Genomic DNA, 15,727 nt, shown 5'->3' on the forward strand with positions numbered 1-15,727 from the left:
TCTTCTCAAGAAGCCTTTCGCTAATACAGTTCCTGTGGAATTAGCAAACTGATATTTAGAAGCCCATAGACTGATAGGGTGAAAAAGGAAATATCCTCAGATGAAATCTGGACAGAAGCTTTCTCAGAAACTGCTCTGTTATGTGTGACTTCCACTCACAGAGTTACATCTGTATTTCGTGGATCTCCTTGCTAGCCTTATTTCTGTGGAATCTGAGAACAGATATTTCGGATCCCTTTGAGGACTATAGGGCCAAAGGAAATATCCTCCGATAACAAAGAGAAAGAAGCTTTCTGAGAAACTTCTTTGTGTTCTGTGAAATCAACTCACAGAGTTACAGCTTTCCCCTCAAGAAGCCTTTCGCTAAAACAGTTCTTGTGGAATTGGCCAAGTGATATTTGGAAGCCCATAGAGGGCTAGGGTGAAAAAGGAAATATCCTCAGATGAAATCTGGAAAGAAGCTTTCTGAGAAACTGCTTAGTGTTCTGTTAATTCCTCTCACAGAGTTACATCTGTACTTCTTGGATCTCTTTGCTAGCCTTATTTCTGTGGAATCTGAGAACAGATATTTCTGATCCCTTTGAAGACTATAGGGCCAAAGGAAATATCCTCCGATAACAAAGAGAAAGAAGCTTTCTGAGAAACTTCTTTGTGTTCTGTGAAATCATCTCACAGAGTTACAGCTTTCCCCTCAAGAAGCCTTTCGCTAAGACAGTTGTTGTGGAATTGGAAAAGTGATATTTAGAAGCCCATAGAGGGCTATGGTGAAAAAGGAAATATCCTCAGATGAAATCTGGAAAGAAGCTTTCTGAGAAACTGCTAAGTGTTCTGTTAATTCATCTCACAGAGTTACATCTGAGTTTCGTAGATCTCTTTGCTAGCCTTCTTTCTGTGGAATCTGAGAACAGATATTTCGGATCCCTTTGAAGACTACAGGGCCAAGGGAAATATCCTCTGATAACAAAGAGAAAGAAGCTTTCTGAGAAACTTCTTTGTGTTCTGTGAAATCATCTCACAGAGTTACAGATTTCCCCTCAAGAAGCCTTTGGCTAAGACAGTTCTTGTGGAATTGGCAAAGTGATATTTGGAAGCCCCTAGAGGGCTATGGTGAAAAAGGAAATATCCTAAGATGAAATCTGGAAAGAAGATTTCTGAGAAACTGCTCTGTGGTATGTGACTTCCATTCACAGAGTTACATCTGTGTTTCGTAGATCCCTTTGCTAGCCTTCTTTCTGTGGAATCTGAGAACAGATATTTCGGATCCCTTTGAAGACTATAGGGCCAAAGGAAATATCCTCCGATAACAAAGAGAAAGAAGCTTTCTGAGAAACTTCTTTGTGTTCTGTGAAATCACCTCACAGAGATACAGCTTTCCCCTCAAGAAGCCTTTCGCTAAGACAGTTCTTGTGGAATTGGCCAAGTGATATTTGGAAGCCCTTAGAGGGCTATGGTGAAAAAGGAAATATCCTCAGATGAAATCTGGAAAGAAGCTTTCTGAGAAACTTCTTAGTGTTCTGTTAATTCATCTCACAGAGTTACATCTGTATTTCGTGGATCTCTTTGCTAGCCTTCTTTCTGTGGAATCTGAGAACAGATATTTCGGATCCCTTTGAAGACTATAGGGCCAAAGGAAATATCCTCCGATAACAAAGACAAAGAAGCTTTCTGAGAAACTTCTTTGTGTTCTGTGAAATCATCTCACAGAGTTACAGCTTTCCCCTCAAGAAACCTTTCGCTAAGACAGTTCTTGTGGAATTGGCAAAGTGATATTTGGAAGCCCTTAGAGGGCTATGGTGAAAAAGGAAATATCCTCAGATGAAATCTGGAAGGAAGCTTTCTGAGAAACTGCTTAGTGTTCTGTGAATTCATCTCACAGAGTTACATCTGTATTTCGTGGATCTCTTTGCTAGCCTTCTTTCTGTGGAATCTGAGAACAGATATTTCGGATCCCTTTGAAGACTATAGCGCCAAAGGAAATATCCTCCGATAACAAAGAGAAAGAAGCTTTCTGAGAAACTTCTTTGTGTTCTGTGAAATCATCTCACAGAGTTACAGCTTTCCCCTCAAGAAACCTTTCGCTAAGACAGTTCTTGTGGAATTGGCAAAGTGATATTTGGAAGCCCATAGAGGGCTATGTTGAAAAAGGAAATATCCTCAGATGAAATCTGGAAAGAAGCTTTCTGAGAAACTGCTTAGTGTTCTGTTAATTCATCTCACAGAGTTACATCTGTATTTCGTGGATCTCTTTGCTAGTCTTATTTCTGTGGAATCTGAGAACAGATATTTCGGATCCCTTTGAAGACTATAGGGCCAAAGGAAATATCCTCCGATAACAAAGAGAAAGAAGCTTTCTGATAAACTTCTTTGTGTTCTGTGAAATCATCTCACAGAGTTACAGCATTCTTCTCAAGAAGCCTTTCGCTAATACAGTTCCTGTGGAATTAGCAAACTGATATTTAGAAGCCCATAGAGGGCTATGTTGAAAAAGGAAATATCCTCAGATGAAATCTGGAAAGAAGCTTTCTGAGAAACTGCTCTGTGATGTGTGACTTCCACTCACAGAGTTACATCTGTATTTCGTGGATCTCCTTGCTAGCCTTATTTCTGTGGAATCTGAGAACAGATATTTCGGATCCCTTTGAAGATTATAGGGCCAAAGGAAATATCCTCCGATAACAAAGAGAAAGAAGCTTTCTGAGAAACTTCTTTGTGTTCTGTGAAATCAACTCACAGAGTTACAGCTTTCCCCTCAAGAAGCCTTACGCTAAGACAGTTCTTGTGGAATTGGCCAAGTGATATTTGGAAGCCCATAGAGGGCTATGGTGAAAAAGGAAATATCCTCAGATGAAATCTGGAAAGAAGCTTTCTGAGAAACTGCTCTGAGATGTGTGACTTCCACTCACAGAGTTACATCCGTATTTCGTGGATCTCTTTGCTAGCCTTATTTCTGGGGATACTGAGAACAGATATTTCAGATCCCTTTAAAGACTATAGGGCCAAAGGAAATATCCTCCGATAACAAAGAGAAAGAAGCTTTCTGATAAACTTCTTTGTGTTCTGTGAAATCATCTCACAGAGTTACAGCTTTCCCCTCAAGAAGCCTTTCGCTAAGACAGTTCTTGTGGAATTGGCAAAGTGAAATTTGGAAGCCCATAGAGGGCTATGGTGAAAAAGGAAATATCCTCAGATGAAATCTGGAAAGAAGCTTTCTGAGAAACTGCTTAGTGTTCTTTTAATTCATCTCACAGAGTTACATCTGTATTTAGTGGATCTCTTTCCTAGCCTTATTTCTGTGGAATCTGAGAACAGATATTTCGGATCCCTTTGAAGACTATAAGGACAAAGGAAATATCCTCCGATAACATAAAGAAAGAAGATTTCTGAGAAACCTCTTTGTGTTCTGTGAAATCATCTCACAGAGTTACAGCTTTCCCCTCAAGAAGCCTTTCGCTAAGACAGTTCTTGTGGAATTGGCAAAGTGATATTTGAAAGCCCATAGAGGGCTAGGGTGAAAAAGGAAATATCCTCAGATGAAATCTGGAAAGAAGATTTCTAAGAAACTTCTCTGTGATATGTGACTTCCCCTCACAGAGTTACATCTGTATTTCGTGGATCACTTTGCTAGCCTTATTTCTGTGGAATCTGGGAACAGATATTTCGGATCCCTTTGTAGACTCTAGGGCCAAAGGAAATATCCTCTGATAACAAAGAGAAAGAAGCTTTCTGAGAAACTTCTTTGTGTTCTGTGAAATCATCTCACAGAGTTACAGCTTTCCCTTCAAGAAGCCTTTCGTTAAGACAGTTCTTGTGGAATTGGCAAAGTGATATTTGGAAGCCCATAGAGGGCTATGGTGAAAAAGGAAATATCCTCAGATGAAATCTGGAAAGAAGATTTCTGAGAAACTGCTCTGTGATATGTGACTTCCATTCACAGAGTTACATCTGTGTTTCGTAGATCCCTTTGCTAGCCTTCTTTCTGTGGAATCTGAGAACAGATATTTCGGATCCCTTCGAAGACTATAGGGCCAAAGGAAATATCCTCCGATAACAAAGAGAAAGAAGCTTTCTGAGAAACTTCTCTGTGTTCTGTGAAATCATCTCACAGAGTTACAGCTTTCCCCTCAAGAAGCCTTTCGCTAAGACAGTTCTTGTGGAATTGGCAAAGTGATATTTGGAAGCCCATAGAGAGCTATGGTGAAAAAGGAAATATCCTCAGATGAAATCTGGAAAGAAGTTTTCTGAGAAACTGCTTAGTGTTCTGTTAATTCATCTCACAGAGTTTCATCTGAGTTTCGTAGATATCTTTGCTTGCCTTCTTTATGTGGAATCTGAGAACAGATATTTCGGATCCCTTTGAAGACTGTAGGGCCAAACGAAATATGCTCCGATAACAAAGAGAAAGAAGCTATTGAGAAACATCTTTGTGTTCTGTGAAATCATCTCACAGAGTTACAGCTTTCCCCTCAAGAAGCCTTTCGCTAAGACAGTTCTTGTGGAATTGGCAAAGTGATATTTGGAAGCCCATAGAGAGATATGTTGAAAAAGGAAATATCCTCAGATGAAATCTGGAAAGAAGCTTTCTGAGAAACTGCTCTGTGATGTGTGACTTCCACTCACAGAGTTACACCTGTATTTCCTGGATCTCTTTGCTAGCCTTATTTCTGTGGAATCTGAGAACAGATATTTCGGATCCCTTTGAAGACTATAGGGCCAAAGGCAATATCCTCAGATAACAAAGAAAAAGAAGCTTTCTGAGAAACTTCTTTGTGTTCTGTGAAATCATCTCACAGAGTTACAGCTTTCCCTTCAAGAAGCCTTTCGCTAAGACAGTTTTTGTGGAATTGGCAAAATGATATATGGAAGCCCTTAGAGGGCTATGGTGAAAAAGGAAATATCCTCAGATGAAATCTGGAAAGAAGCTTTCTGAGAAACTGCTAAGTGTTTTGTTAATTCATCTCACAGAGTTACATCTGTATTTCGTGGATCTCTTTGCTAGCCTTCTTTCTGTGGAATCTGAGAACGGATATTTCGGATCCCTTTGAAGACTATAGGACCAAAGGAAATATCCTCCGATAACAAAGAGAAAGAAGCTTTCTGAGAAACTTGTTTGTGTTCTGTGAAATCATCTCACAGAGTTACAGCTTTCGCCTGAAGAAGACTTTCGCTAAGACAGTTCTTGTGGAATTGGCAAAGTGATATTTGGAAGCCCATAGAGGGCTATAGTGAAAAAGGAAATATCCTCAGTTGAAATCTGGAAAGAAGCTTTCTGAGAAACTGCTTAGTGTTCTGTTAATTCATCTCACAGAGTTACATCTGTGTTTCGTAGATCTCTTTGCTAGCGTTATTTCTGTGGAATCTGATAACAGATATTTCAGATCCCTTTGAAGACTATAGGGCCAAAGGTATTATCCTCCGATAACAAAGAGAAAGAAGCTTTCGGAGAAACTTCTTTGTGTTCTGTGAAATCATCTCACAGAGTTACAGCTTTCCCCTCAAGAAGCCTTTCGCTAAGACAGTTCTTGTGGAATTGGCAAAGTGATATTTGGAAGCCCATAGAGGGCTATGGTGAAAAAGGAAATATCCTCAGATGAAATCTGGAAAGAAGATTTCTGAGAAACTGCTCTCTGATGTGTGACTTCCATTCACAGAGTTACATCTGTGTTTCGTAGATCTCTTTGCTAGCCTTCTTTCTGTGGAATCTGAGAACAGATATTTCGGATCCCTTTGAAGACTATAGGGCCAAAGGAAATATCCTCCGATAACAAAGAGAAAGAAGCTATCTGAGAAACTTCTTTGTGTTCTGTGAAATCATCTCACAGAGTTACAGCTTCCCCCTCAAGAAACCTTTCGCTTAGACAGTTCTTGTGGAATTGGCAAAGTGATATTTGGAAGCCCATAGAGGGCTATGGTGAAAAAGGAAATATCCTCAGATGAAATCTGGAAAGAAGCTTTCTGAGAAACTGCTCAGTGTTTTGTTAATTCATTTCACAGAGTTACATCTGTATTTCGTGGATCTCTTTGCTAGTCTTATTTCTGTGGAATCTGAGAACAGATATTTCGGATCCCTTTGAAGACTATAGGGCCAAAGGAAATATCCTCCGATAACAAAGAGAAAGAAGCTTTCTGATAAAATTCTTTGTGTTCTGTGAAATCATCTCACAGAGTTACAGCATTCTTCTCAAGAAGCCTTTCGCTAATACAGTTCCTGTGGAATTGGCAAATTGATATTTGGAAGCCCATAGAGGGCTATGTTGAAAAAGGAAATATCCTCAGATGAAATCTGGAAAGAAGCTTTCTGAGAAACTGCTCTGTGATGTGTGACTTCCACTCACAGAGTTACATCTGTATTTTGTGGATCTCCTTGCTAGCCTTATTTCTGTGGAATCTGAGAACAGATATTTCGGATCCCTTTGAAGATTATAGGGCCAAAGGAAATATCCTCCGATAACAAAGAGAAAGAAGCTTTCTGAGAAACTTCTTTGTGTTCTGTGAAATCAACTCACAGAGTTACAGCTTTCCCCTCAAGAAGCCTTACGCTAAGACAGTTCTTGTGGAATTGGCAAAGTGATATTTGGAAGCCCATAGAGGGCTACGGTGAAAAAGGAAATATCCTCAGATGAAATCTGGAAAGAAGCTTTCTGAGAAACTGCTCTGAGATGTGCGACTTCCACTCACAGAGTTACATCCGTATTTCGTGGATCTCTTTGCTAGCCTTATTTCTGGGGAATCTGTGAACAGATATTTCGGATCCCTTTAAAGACTATAGGGCCAAAGGAAATATCCTCCGATAACAAAGAGAAAGAAGCTTTCTGATAAACTTCTTTGTGTTCTGTGAAATCATCTCACAGAGTTACAGCATTCTTCTCAAGAAGCCTTTCGCTAATACAGTTCCTGTGGAATTAGCAAACTGATATTTAGAAGCCCATAGAGGGCTATGTTGAAAAAGGAAATATCCTCAGATGAAATCTGGAAAGAAGCTTTCTGAGAAACTGCTCTGTGATGTGTGACTTCCACTCACAGAGTTACATCTGTATTTCGTGGATCTCCTTGCTAGCCTTATTTCTGTGGAATCTGAGAACAGATATTTCGGATCCCTTTGAAGATTATAGGGCCAAAGGAAATATCCTCCGATAACAAAGAGAAAGAAGCTTTCTGAGAAACTTCTTTGTGTTCTGTGAAATCAACTCACAGAGTTACAGCTTTCCCCTCAAGAAGCCTTACGCTAAGACAGTTCTTGTGGAATTGGCCAAGTGATATTTGGAAGCCCATAGAGGGCTATGGTGAAAAAGGAAATATCCTCAGATGAAATCTGGAAAGAAGCTTTCTGAGAAACTGCTCTGAGATGTGTGACTTCCACTCACAGAGTTACATCCGTATTTCGTGGATCTCTTTGCTAGCCTTATTTCTGGGGATACTGAGAACAGATATTTCAGATCCCTTTAAAGACTATAGGGCCAAAGGAAATATCCTCCGATAACAAAGAGAAAGAAGCTTTCTGATAAACTTCTTTGTGTTCTGTGAAATCATCTCACAGAGTTACAGCTTTCCCCTCAAGAAGCCTTTCGCTAAGACAGTTCTTGTGGAATTGGCAAAGTGAAATTTGGAAGCCCATAGAGGGCTATGGTGAAAAAGGAAATATCCTCAGATGAAATCTGGAAAGAAGCTTTCTGAGAAACTGCTTAGTGTTCTTTTAATTCATCTCACAGAGTTACATCTGTATTTAGTGGATCTCTTTCCTAGCCTTATTTCTGTGGAATCTGAGAACAGATATTTCGGATCCCTTTGAAGACTATAAGGACAAAGGAAATATCCTCCGATAACATAAAGAAAGAAGATTTCTGAGAAACCTCTTTGTGTTCTGTGAAATCATCTCACAGAGTTACAGCTTTCCCCTCAAGAAGCCTTTCGCTAAGACAGTTCTTGTGGAATTGGCAAAGTGATATTTGAAAGCCCATAGAGGGCTAGGGTGAAAAAGGAAATATCCTCAGATGAAATCTGGAAAGAAGATTTCTAAGAAACTTCTCTGTGATATGTGACTTCCCCTCACAGAGTTACATCTGTATTTCGTGGATCACTTTGCTAGCCTTATTTCTGTGGAATCTGAGAACAGATATTTCGGATCCCTTTGTAGACTCTAGGGCCAAAGGAAATATCCTCTGATAACAAAGAGAAAGAAGCTTTCTGAGAAACTTCTTTGTGTTCTGTGAAATCATCTCACAGAGTTACAGCTTTCCCTTCAAGAAGCCTTTCGTTAAGACAGTTCTTGTGGAATTGGCAAAGTGATATTTGGAAGCCCATAGAGGGCTATGGTGAAAAAGGAAATATCCTCAGATGAAATCTGGAAAGAAGATTTCTGAGAAACTGCTCTGTGATATGTGACTTCCATTCACAGAGTTACATCTGTGTTTCGTAGATCCCTTTGCTAGCCTTCTTTCTGTGGAATCTGAGAACAGATATTTCGGATCCCTTCGAAGACTATAGGGCCAAAGGAAATATCCTCCGATAACAAAGAGAAAGAAGCTTTCTGAGAAACTTCTCTGTGTTCTGTGAAATCATCTCACAGAGTTACAGCTTTCCCCTCAAGAAGCCTTTCGCTAAGACAGTTCTTGTGGAATTGGCAAAGTGATATTTGGAAGCCCATAGAGAGCTATGGTGAAAAAGGAAATATCCTCAGATGAAATCTGGAAAGAAGTTTTCTGAGAAACTGCTTAGTGTTCTGTTAATTCATCTCACAGAGTTTCATCTGAGTTTCGTAGATATCTTTGCTTGCCTTCTTTATGTGGAATCTGAGAACAGATATTTCGGATCCCTTTGAAGAGTGTAGGGCCAAAGGAAATATGCTCCGATAACAAAGAGAAAGAAGCTATTGAGAAACATCTTTGTGTTCTGTGAAATCATCTCACAGAGTTACAGCTTTCCCCTCAAGAAGCCTTTCGCTAAGACAGTTCTTGTGGAATTGGCAAAGTGATATTTGGAAGCCCATAGAGGGATATGTTGAAAAAGGAAATATCCTCAGATGAAATCTGGAAAGAAGCTTTCTGAGAAACTGCTCTGTGATGTGTGACTTCCACTCACAGAGTTACACCGGTATTTCCTGGATCTCTTTGCTAGCCTTATTTCTGTGGAATCTGAGAACAGATATTTCGGATCCCTTTGAAGACTATAGGGCCAAAGGCAATATCCTCAGATAACAAAGAAAAAGAAGCTTTCTGAGAAACTTCTTTGTGTTCTGTGAAATCATCTCACAGAGTTACAGCTTTCCCCTCAAGAAGCCTTTCGCTAAGACAGTTTTTGTGGAATTGGCAAAATGATATATGGAAGCCCTTAGAGGGCTATGGTGAAAAAGGAAATATCCTCAGATGAAATCTGGAAAGAAGCTTTCTGAGAAACTGCTAAGTGTTTTGTTAATTCATCTCACAGAGTTACATCTGTATTTCGTGGATCTCTTTGCTAGCCTTCTTTCTGTGGAATCTGAGAACGGATATTTCGGATCCCTTTGAAGACTATAGGACCAAAGGAAATATCCTCCGATAACAAAGAGAAAGAAGCTTTCTGAGAAACTTGTTTGTGTTCTGTGAAATCATCTCACAGAGTTACAGCTTTCGCCTGAAGAAGACTTTCGCTAAGACAGTTCTTGTGGAATTGGCAAAGTGATATTTGGAAGCCCATAGAGGGCTATAGTGAAAAAGGAAATATCCTCAGTTGAAATCTGGAAAGAAGCTTTCTGAGAAACTGCTTAGTGTTCTGTTAATTCATCTCACAGAGTTACATCTGTGTTTCGTATATCTCTTTGCTAGCGTTATTTCTGTGGAATCTGATAACAGATATTTCAGATCCCTTTGAAGACTATAGGGCCAAAGGTATTATCCTCCGATAACAAAGAGAAAGAAGCTTTCGGAGAAACTTCTTTGTGTTCTGTGAAATCATCTCACAGAGTTACAGCTTTCCCCTCAAGAAGCCTTTCGCTAAGACAGTTCTTGTGGAATTGGCAAAGTGATATTTGGAAGCCCATAGAGGGCTATGGTGAAAAAGGAAATATCCTCAGATGAAATCTGGAAAGAAGATTTCTGAGAAACTGCTCTCTGATGTGTGACTTCCATTCACAGAGTTACATCTGTGTTTCGTAGATCTCTTTGCTAGCCTTCTTTCTGTGGAATCTGAGAACAGATATTTCGGATCCCTTTGAAGACTATAGGGCCAAAGGAAATATCCTCCGATAACAAAGAGAAAGAAGCTATCTGAGAAACTTCTTTGTGTTCTGTGAAATCATCTCACAGAGTTACAGCTTCCCCCTCAAGAAACCTTTCGCTTAGACAGTTCTTGTGGAATTGGCAAAGTGATATTTGGAAGCCCATAGAGGGCTATGGTGAAAAAGGAAATATCCTCAGATGAAATCTGGAAAGAAGCTTTCTGAGAAACTGCTCAGTGTTTTGTTAATTCATTTCACAGAGTTACATCTGTATTTCGTGGATCTCTTTGCTAGTCTTATTTCTGTGGAATCTGAGAACAGATATTTCGGATCCCTTTGAAGACTATAGGGCCAAAGGAAATATCCTCCGATAACAAAGAGAAAGAAGCTTTCTGATAAAATTCTTTGTGTTCTGTGAAATCATCTCACAGAGTTACAGCATTCTTCTCAAGAAGCCTTTCGCTAATACAGTTCCTGTGGAATTGGCAAATTGATATTTGGAAGCCCATAGAGGGCTATGTTGAAAAAGGAAATATCCTCAGATGAAATCTGGAAAGAAGCTTTCTGAGAAACTGCTCTGTGATGTGTGACTTCCACTCACAGAGTTACATCTGTATTTTGTGGATCTCCTTGCTAGCCTTATTTCTGTGGAATCTGAGAACAGATATTTCGGATCCCTTTGAAGATTATAGGGCCAAAGGAAATATCCTCCGATAACAAAGAGAAAGAAGCTTTCTGAGAAACTTCTTTGTGTTCTGTGAAATAAACTCACAGAGTTACAGCTTTCCCCTCAAGAAGCCTTACGCTAAGACAGTTCTTGTGGAATTGGCAAAGTGATATTTGGAAGCCCATAGAGGGCTACGGTGAAAAAGGAAATATCCTCAGATGAAATCTGGAAAGAAGCTTTCTGAGAAACTGCTCTGAGATGTGTGACTTCCACTCACAGAGTTACATCCGTATTTCGTGGATCTCTTTGCTAGCCTTATTTCTGGGGAATCTGTGAACAGATATTTCGGATCCCTTTAAAGACTATAAGGCCAAAGGAAATATCCTCCGATAACAAAGAGAAAGAAGCTTTCTGATAAACTTCTTTGTGTTCTGTGAAATCATCTCACAGCGTTACAGCTTTCCCCTCAAGTAGCCTTTCGCTAAGACAGTTCTTGTGGAATTGGCAAAGTGAAATTTGGAAGCCCATAGAGGGCTATGGTGAAAAAGGAAATATCCTCAGATGAAATCTGGAAAGAAGCTTTCTGAGAAACTTCTTAGTGTTCTTTTAATTCATCTCACAGAGTTACATCCGTATTTAGTGGATCTCTTTCCTAGCCTTATTTCTGTGGAATCTGAGAACAGATATTTCGGATCCCTTTGAAGACTATAGGGCCAAAGGAAATATCCTCCGATAACACAGAGAAAGAAGATTTCTGAGAAACCTCTTTGTGTTCTGTGAAATCATCTCACAGAGTTACAGCTTTCCCTTCAAGAAGCCTTTCGCTAAGACAGTTCTTGTAGAATTGGCAAAGTGATATTTGGAAGCCCGTAGAGGGCTAGGGTGAAAAAGGAAATATCCTCAGATGAAATCTGGAAAGAAGATTTCTAAGGAACTTCTCTGTGATATGTGACTTACACTCACAGAGTTACATCTGTATTTCGTGGATCACTTTGCTAGCCTTATTTCTGTGGAATCTGAGAACAGATATTTCGGATCCCTTTGTAGACTCTAGGGCCAAAGGAAATATCCTCTGATAACAAAGAGAAAGAAGCTTTCTGAGAAACTTCTTTGTGTTCTGTGAAATCATCTCACAGAGTTACAGCTTTCCCTTCAAGAAGCCTTTCGTTAAGACAGTTCTTGTGGAATTGGCAAAGTGATATTTGGAAGCCCATTGAGGGCTATGGTGAAAAAGGAAATATCCTCAGATGAAATCTGGAAAGAAGCTTTCTGAGAAACTGCTTAGTGTTCTGTTAATTCTTCTCACAGAGTTACATCTGTGTTTCGTAGATCTCATTGTTAGACTTCTTTCTGTGGAATCTGAGAACAGATATTTCGGATCCCTATGAAGACTACAGGGCCAAAGGAAATATCCTCCGATAACAAAGAGAAAGAAGCTTTCTGAGAAACTTCTTTGTGTTCTGTGAAATCATCTCACAGAGTTACAGCTTTCCCTTCAAGAAGCCTTTCGCTAAGACAGTTCTTGTAGAATTGGCAAAGTGATATTTGGAAGCCCGTAGAGGGCTAGGGTGAAAAAGGAAATATCCTCAGATGAAATCTGGAAAGAAGCTTTCTGAGAAACTGCTCTGTGATGTGTGACTTCCACTCACAGAGTTACATCCGTATTTCGTGGATCTCTTTTCTAGCCTTATTTCTATGGAATCTGAGAACTGATGTTTCGGATCCCTTTGAAGACCTTAGGGCCAAAGGATATATCCTCCGATAAGAAAGAGAAAGAAGCTTTCTGAGAAACTTCTTTGTGTTCTGTGAAATCATCTCACAGAGTTACAGCTTTCCCCTCAAGAAGCCTTTCGCTAAGACAGTTCTTGTATAATTGGCAAAGTGATATTAGGAAGCCCCTAGAGGGCTATGGTGAAAAAGGAAATATCCTCAGATGAAATCTGGAAAGAAGATTTCTGAGAAACTGCTCTGTGATATGTGACTTCCATTCACAGAGTTACATCTGTGTTTCGTAGATCCCTTTGCTAGCCTTCTTTCTGTGGAATCTGAGAACAGATATTTCGGACCCCTTTGAAGACTATAGGGCCAAAGGAAATATCCTCCGATAACAAAGAGAAAGAAGCTTTCTGAGAAACTTCTTTGTGTTCTGTGAAATCATCTCACAGAGTTACAGCTTTCCCCTCAAGAAACATTTCGCTAAGACAGTTCTTGTGGAATTGGCCAAGTGATATTTGGAAGCCCTTAGAGGGCTATGGTGAAAAAGGAAATATACTCAGATGAAATCTGGAAAGAAGCTTTCTGAGAAACTGCTTAGTGTTCTGTTAATTCATCTCACAGAGTTACATCTGTATTTCGTGGATCTCTTTGCTAGCCTTCTTTCTGTGGAATCTGAGAACAGATTTTTCGGATCCCTTTGAAGACTATAGGGCCAACGGAAATATCCTCCGATAACAAAGAGAAAGAAGCTTTCTGAGAAACTTCTTTGTGTTCTGTGAAATCATCTCACAGAGTTACAGCTTTCCCCTCAAGAAGCCTTTCGCTAAGACAGTTCTTGTGGAATTGGCAAAGTGATATTTGGAAGCCCATAGAGGGCTATGGTGAAAAAGGAAATATCCTCATATGAAATCTGGAAAGAAGTTTTCTGAGAAACTGCTTAGTGTTCTGTTAATTCATCTCACAGAGTTTCATCTGAGTTTCGTAGATATCTTTGCTAGCCTTCTTTATGTGGAATCTGAGAACAGATATTTCGGATCCCTTTGAAGAGTGTAGGGCCAAAGGAAATATGCTCCGATAACAAAGAGAAAGAAGCTATTGAGAAACATCTTTGTGTTCTGTGAAATCATCTCACAGAGTTACAGCTTTCCCCTCAAGAAGCCTTTCGCTAAGACAGTTCTTGTGGAATTGGCAAAGTGATATTTGGAAGCCCATAGAGGGATATGTTGAAAAAGGAAATATCCTCAGATGAAATCTGGAAAGAAGCTTTCTGAGAAACTGCTCTGTGATGTGTGACTTCCACTCACAGAGTTACACCGGTATTTCCTGGATCTCTTTGCTAGCCTTATTTCTGTGGAATCTGAGAACAGATATTTCGGATCCCTTTGAACACTATAGGGCCAAAGGAAATATCCTCTGATAACAAAGAGAAAGAAGCTTTCTGAGAAACTTCTTTGTGTTCTGTGAAATCATCTCACAGAGTTACAGCTTTCCCCTCAAGAAGCCTTTGGCTAAGACAGTTCTTGTGGAATTGGCAAAGTGATATTTGGAAGCCCATAGAGGGCTATGTTGAAAAAGGAAATATCCTCAGATGAAATCTGAAAAGAAGCTTTTTGACAAACTGCTTAGTGTTCTGTTAATTCATCTCACAAAGTTACATCTGTATTTCGTGGATCTCTTTGCTAGCCTTCTTTCTGTGGAATCTGAGAACAGATATTTCGGATCCCTTTGAAGACTATAAGGCCAAAGGAAATATCCTCCGATAACAAAGAGAAAGAAGCTTTCTGAGAAACTTCTTTGTGTTCTGTGAAATCATCTCACAGAGATACAGCTTTTCCCTCAAGAAGCCTTTCGCTAATACAGTTCTAGTGGAATTGGCAAAGTGATATTTGGAAGCCCATAGAGGACTACGGTGAAAAAGGAAATATCCTCAGATGAAATCTGGAAAGAAGCTTTCTGAGAAACTGCTTAGTGTTCTTTTAATTCATCTCACAGAGTTACATCTGTATTTAGTGGATCTCTTTGCTAGCCTTCTTTCTGTGGAATCTGAGAACAGATATTTCGGATACCTTTGATGACTATAGGGCCAAAGGAAATATCCTCCGATAACATAGAGAAAGAAGATTTCTGAGAAACCTCTTTGTGTTCTGTGAAATCATCTCACAGAGTTACAGCTTTCCCCTCAAGAAGCCTTTCGCTAATACAGTTCCTGTGGAATTGGCAAATTGATATTTGGAAGCCCATAGAGGGCTATGTTGAAAAAGGAAATATCCTCAGATGAAATCTGGAAAGAAGCTTTCTGAGAAACTGCTCTGTGATGTGTGACTTCCACTCACAGAGTTACATCTGTATTTCGTGGATCTCCTTGCTAGCCTTATTTCTGTGGAATCTGAGAACTGATATTTCGTATCCCTTTGAAGATTATAGGGCCAAAGGAAATATCCTCCGATAAGAAAGAGAAAGAAGCTTTCTGATAAACTTCTTTGTGTTCTGTGAAATCAACTCACAGAGTTACAGCTTTCCCCTCAAGAAGCCTTACGCTAAGACAGTTCTTGTGGAATTGGCAAAGTGATATTTGGAAGCCCATAGAGGGCTATGGTGAAAAAGGAAATATCCTCAGATGAAATCTGGAAAGAAGCTTTCTGAGAAACTGCTCTGAGATGTGTGACTTCCACTCACAGAGTTACATCCGTATTTCGTGGATCTCTTTGCTAGCCTTATTTCTGGGGAATCTGTGAACAGATATTTCGGATCCCTTTAAAGACTATAGGGCCAAAGGAAATATCCTCCGATAACAAAGAGAAAGAAGCTTTCTGATAAACTTCTTTGTGTTCTGTGAAATCATCTCACAGCGTTACAGCTTTCCCCTCAAGTAGCCTTTCGCTAAGACAGTTCTTGTGGAATTGGCAAAGTGAAATTTGGAAGCCCATAGAGAGCTATGGTGAAAAAGGAAATATCCTCAGATGAAATCTGGAAAGAAGCTTTCTGAGAAACTGCTTAGTGTTCTTTTAATTCATCTCACAGAGTTACATCCGTATTTAGTGGATCTCTTTCCTAGCCTTATTTCTGTGGAATCTGAGAACAGATATTTCGGATCCCTTTGAAGACTATAGGGCCAAAGGAAATATCCTCCGATAACACAGAGAAAGAAGATTTCT

The sequence above is a fragment of the Macaca fascicularis genome, chromosome 11 (genome assembly GCF_037993035.2).
Source record: "Macaca fascicularis isolate 582-1 chromosome 11, T2T-MFA8v1.1".
NCBI classification, from domain to species: Eukaryota; Metazoa; Chordata; class Mammalia; order Primates; family Cercopithecidae; genus Macaca; species Macaca fascicularis.